We start from the raw sequence: 6,071 nt of genomic DNA, 5'->3' as shown, positions 1-6,071 counted from the left end.
GACCCGCGCCCACCCACCTCCAGACGGTCCTTCTGCTTGGCTTGCTGCTCCTTAGTGCTGCCGTGGAGGCGGGAAAGGCTCCTGCCACCGCCGCTGTGCTCGACAGCCATGAGCCTGGCTTCTGGCTGAGCAGTGCTCCCCCTGTGGGAGCACACTGACCACCAGGGGCAGCTCCTGCATTGAGCATCTGCCCCCCGGTGGTCAGTGCGCATTAAGCGACTGGTCGTTCTGCTGTAACGGTCACTTAGCCTTTTATTATATAGATTGTGTCTTTTTAATCATAAATGCCACCTATAGCAAAGTGTTCCCTCTAACTATTCATAATATGATTTTCTTCTTTGTGTCCATTCAATAGAAAGATGAAAGTGCTGTTTCTTAGAAGAAGGCATAGAATGTGCAAAAATGTATCTTACTGCTCTGAAAGGAAGCAATTTCTTCATTTGTGGCACATTAAAATTTAATGAGAAAAATTCGATATGATTTCAAAGAAGAAGTACATCGATTCTCTAAACCTTCAGCTTTTTATTAGCACTTTTATAATTGCTGTTAGAAAAGCAATTTAGCTCATCGAAGTGCAGTGAGCTAAGCCCTTGTTAGCTGAAAGGTATAGGCATGGAGTCGGGTGGTGACTGTAAATTAGTTTAGGCGGGTCTCAGCTAGCAGTCTGGGCTGAGTTCAAGACTTTGCGTCTCACTGGCCTGTTCGTTCACAGGGAAGCCAGGATCAAGGGGAGGCACGTTGGCATACTTGGGAGATGTATCTGGAGTGCACAGGGCTTTCCTCCTACGTGCTGTGTGAGTGCAAAATCACAGGCCCTGCGTGGATGACAAGATGCTAGTTCTCAAAGCAACCCTTTGCATTTTCTGGATCCAGCTTCTACATAAAACTGGGAAGTATGTGATTGAAATCCTGCTTGGGGCCGTATCAGACAACAGTGACATGCAGGGAGCAAATGCAGAGTGCAGTGGACCGAGGATGGGTACAAGTGAGGGCCAACTTGGACTTCTTTTAAGTTCAAGTGTGAGGACTCCACATGCCTGTCACCAGCTCTGCCTCTTATGCTGGGGCTTATGTCACCTTCTTATCAGGTCAAACACATTATTTTCTTTAAAGTATTTTATGAGCAACAGATTTTTCCCCAGTGCCCAGCACGGTGGTGAGTGCCATCACAGGAGAGAAAGGAATATTAGGGGCAGCATCTAAGCTCAAGCATCTTGCAGGCTTACTTAAGAGATAAAACAACTGAAAATATGACAAGACAGGTTGTAATAAAATATTTAAATGATGTAGGATGAATGGAAATAAAGCATAGAAATTTCAAGAAAGAGAACGGTGTTAGGTGGCTTTTAAGGTACAAGGTTATGGGACTAGACTTTGCAGAATGAATAGGATTTGCATGTGCACAAAGGATGAGTACATAGGGTAGTTGGGTCAGCCCCAGCCCTAGTTCCCTTGTTCTCACTTCCCCACAGGCCAGCTCACTGATTTTGCCTCCTGTAGACTCAGCCCTGGCCCAGTTTAGGAGCTACCCTGAGTGGGGCATTTCTCAGCTGTAATGCTCTCAGATGTCCTTGTCTGGACTTTGATGTCCTGGTGATGACCAGAGCACTCACTTAAGTCAAACTTCTCAGGTTTTGTGGGTTGTGTTCCCCCTCATTCTTCCAAATATACTGAAGTCCTAACCCCTTGTATCTGTGACTGTGACCTTATTTGGAAGTAGTCTTTGCAGATGTAATCAATTTAAGATGATGAGGTCATACTGGACTAGGGTGGGCCCTAAATCTAACGACTGGTATTCTTATTAGGAGGAAATTTGGACACAGAGAGGAAAATGCCGTATGAAGAGTCACCCAGGGAGAATGCCACGTAGAGACAGGCAGAAATTGGAGTGATGAGCTGCCAGTCAAGGATTGTCAGCAACCACTGGAAGTGAGAAGACAGGCAAGGGTCCTTCCATGGAGCCATCAGAGGGAGCATGGTCTTGTCAGCACCTCAACCTCGTACTTCTACTCTCCAGAACTGTGAGAGAATAAACTGCTGTTAGTTGAAACCACCCAGTTGGTGGTGACTTGTTACAGCAGACTTAGAACACTAATGCACATGAATTTTAGAAACACTCAAGAGTTTTTTGCAATGTTTTCCCAGCACCTCCTTATTCATATGACCAGGACTCCTTTCAGGCAATTGTTTCTAATCATCACTGTATATAGCGTTAATGAGGTCAGGGACAACCAAAACAATCAAAACAGTGGACTGATTAAAGAAATGATAGTTTATCTATTACAGTATTTGCTATAAAATAACTAAAGTGAGCTAGAGAGATGTATTTCTCATTATGAAAATGATATATTTTTGAGTGGGAAAGGCAAGTCACCAAATAGTATATATGATCATAATTCTTACTTTAAAATATTCACGTATACAAAGATATATGAACATAAATAAGGAAAGGACTATGTCAAAAGGCAAATAGTGATTACTTCTGGTAATAAGATTATGGGTGACTTTTATGTTCTTATTTACTAATATCAATTTTCTAATTTATATATATGAAGTGGGGGAGAGAAACATCAATTTTTTGTTACACTAGTTTATGCATTCATTGGTTTATTCTTGTATGTGCTCTGACCAGAGATTTAACCAGGAATATGCTCTAACCAACTGAGCTACCCAGTCAGGGCTGTTTAATTTATCTAAAGAACATTTACTTATGTATGATTCAGACTCACTTTAAAAATTATTTGACAGCAAATAAATATAGTTTATACTCAGTTGCATCTATTATATGCTAAGCTTTTCTCTTTGGCTGTTTTGAACACAATACTTTGCCTTAAATTATATTGTTTTACTTCCTCCAGCTAAAAATTCAGAATATTTTTTTTCTATTTATAAAACAGACTAATTTTAATGACCAAATGAAAAGTAGCTAGTAGAAATATAAACACTTATGTAATTTGCTATTGCTCTTTAAACTCTGAACATTGTGAAACATTTAAACAAAATAAGCTCAGAGTCCTCCTGTTATATTAGACTAGTGGCCCAGTGCATGAATTCATGCACATTGAAAGGAAATTAATTAGAATAAATATTTTAATATCGCTATTCACCCTTTCTCTATAATAGAAGTGGCAGCCAAATTCATGATTGACAATGACAGATGGAAATACACCTGTGTGATTGGAGCTAAGTGAGAGCTTTACATGTATTGCGCATGCGCGAGTCAACTTAGCTTTTTATATACTAGAGGTCCGTTGCAGGAAGATTCCTGCAAGAATAGGGCTTCCTGAGACCGCAGCGAAGCAGAGAAGGGAGCGAAGCCCCCCGAGGCCGGCTTCGCTCCCTTCTCTGCTGCCTCGCTCCCTCCCTTCTCTGCCACCTGGGCTCTCTTCCTTCTCTGCTGCTTTGCTCCCTCGCCAGGTCACGGGTCCAAGGCCCGGATCCCGTGGGCAGAGTTGGGCGCTGCCGGCCCTACCTGCAGTATGCAAATTAGCCGCCATCTTTGTTGGCGGTTAATTTGTGTATCGCGCTGATTAGCCAATGGGAGGCATAGCGAAGGTACGGTCAATTATCATGTTTGTCTATTATTAGATAAGATATATAAATAAACTTGCTTAATTAGACCTGCTTTCTAATTTAGGTAAACTTTTTCCAGCCCAGTGAAGCACCCCAACTTCTCTTTCAGGATATTTAAGCAGTAAATATCAACACAAAGCAGGTTATTATTATAGATCATGCAGGAAGAACGAAAGGTAAAATATTTAACTACAGCAGTATTTGACTGTATTCTGCACAGTGTGAAAACCTGAAGTCATTTTCAAGGTCCACCATTTCTTACTTCTTTTCAGTCGGGTCAAGTTTCTAAGCTTTCTAAATCTCCATTTTCCGTCTAATGAAAAGAAAATAGGATTCCACCGAGTATTCTATCTACCTACTCCAGGACTTCTGTGAGTATCAAATGAGATGAGGCATGGAAAAACACTTCACACACATTTGATTAAAGTATAAAATGTTTCCACCTGGCTATAAAGCAAATTGTGTTCCTGGACTGAAGAAACTGCAAGGGGGTTAGTCGTTGCTAGGGAGAGGAAGCCAGGCATTGCTACATGACATCATTACCCAGAAAGACATTTAGCATATTAGCCTTTTATATATATACTAGTGGCCCAGTGCACAAAATTCGTGCACATTAAAAGGGAATTAATTAGAGGAAATATTTTAATATTGCTATTTGCCCTTTCTCTATAATAGAAGTGTCAGAGATGAAAGAAAATTAGTAAAATGTATACAAAAATCTTTCTCCTGTCAGAGTCTGGTGCATGCTGCGGGACCCAGAGTCAAGTCCCTGCCCACCTGCGCATGCCTTGAAATGACGCGAGACCCAGACCCAGCCAGCCCCACCCCCGTCAAGCTCCACAGGGCGGGGGGTGCAGCCTCAAGTCCCCTGGTCTGGTGCCAGGCAGGGGGCACAGCCTCAGGTTCCCCATCAAGCCCTACCAGGTGGGGGGTGCAGCCTCAGGTCCCCCATCAAGCCCCCACTGGGCAGGGAGTGCAGCCTCAGGTGCCCTGGCCCCAGCATGAGGGCATGAGAGTGTGACACTATTTGCATATTAGCTCTTTAGTATATAGGATATGTCCTGTTGCTAGGGGGAAGAAGCTGGGCGTTGCTACGTGACGTCATTACCCAGCACCCACAATGACCTTTTCCAGGCTGGGCTGGGCTGTGGGCTGCATTTTGTGCCATGGCAGCATTGGCTGTGATTTGGTGGGCTGTCACTGGGGTGGTGGCAGGGCCTGTGTCCCACTTGGGGTAAGCCAAGTGTTGCTTTGTCGGCACCAGGTCTGTGCCGCTGTTTTTCTGTAAATGGCCAGTGCGCATCACGGCAGCGCATGCAATGAGCATCTGTTCCCTGGTGGTCAGTGCACGTCATAGTGACTGGTGGGATGGGCGGAGGGACACTTAGCATATTAGCCTTTTATATATAAAGATTATAGATACAACAATCTCCTCCCTTTTAATTTCTTAGAAATCACTACAAAATTAATTCTTCCTGAGCATTGGCCTCATGTGATGGACTTCTTAAAAACCTGACCTAAATAGCATTTTCAAAGTTCTTGATCTGGAATTTGAATTTTTCCAAGATCCGGGCTCCATCTACCTCTATTTACATCTCTGTGGGAGAAAGGCAGCCCTCCACATAAGCAGGATTTGTGAGCCCCGGCTCACAACATACCTTTTATATGTCCACATTCATGCATCCTTATCTTGCTTCAGCTGAAAATCTAATTGTTGTGCCTCCTCTCCTTGCTCAGTGCTTCTTCTTTTTTTTTTACTGTTTAAAGTATTACATAATTCTCCTTTTCCCCCATTGACTTCTCCATGGCGGCTCCCACCCCCCAGCACATGCCCTCATCCCCCTACTGTCTGTGTCCTTTGGTTATGCTCATAGTTCAGTGCTTCTTAACCTCTTTTGAGTCATGGACATAGTTGAATATCTGCTGAAGAACATGGGCTCCTGCTTAGAAATATGCTCAGCTGCACAACATTTTTACAAACAATTGCAGGGGCCTCCCATGCTCCTTAAAGCTGGCTCATGCCCAGCTGGTGTTGCTCAGTGGTTGAGTGTTGACCCATGAATCAGGAGGTCATAGTTCAAATCCCGGTCAGGGCACATACCTGGTTTCAGGCTCAATCCCCAGTAGGGAGCTTGCAGGAAGCAGCTGATTGATGATTCTCATCATTGATATTTCTATCTCTCTTTCCCTTCCTCTCTCTGAAATCAATAAAAACATATTAAAAAAAAAAGCTCGCTCATGTCCCCACAGGTGCTGGGTTAAGACGCTCTGAATTTGACTCCTGTCCATTGCAGTACTCAGGTCACACATAGGTCCCTCTTCTGCCCTGAGGTCGGGCTTGGTCAGTTCAGACCATGTGAATCCTGCCTCCTCATTATGTTTGCCACTTATATTGCCTACCCCATTCATTAGAAATCACATGTTTCCCTTGGTTCTCTCTTTCAAAATAGGGACTCTAGATGATAAGTCTTTTTTCTTTTTGGAATTTATTTATTTAA

The 6,071-nt window shown here is 43.4% G+C and overlaps 1 pseudogene; it reads right to left on the bottom strand.

Annotated features, from left to right (window-relative positions):
• The window catches only part of LOC102250085, a 7,111-nt pseudogene extending 1,863 nt beyond the window's left edge, over positions 1-5,248 (bottom strand).
• Positions 5,249-6,071: the final 823 nt, after the last annotated feature.

This window comes from Myotis brandtii, unplaced genomic scaffold, assembly GCF_000412655.1.
Source record: "Myotis brandtii unplaced genomic scaffold, ASM41265v1 scaffold69, whole genome shotgun sequence".
Lineage (NCBI taxonomy): Eukaryota > Metazoa > Chordata > Mammalia > Chiroptera > Vespertilionidae > Myotis > Myotis brandtii.
The sequence above is the reverse complement of the archived record's forward strand: the minus strand, read 5'-3'. Positions and strand labels throughout refer to the sequence as shown.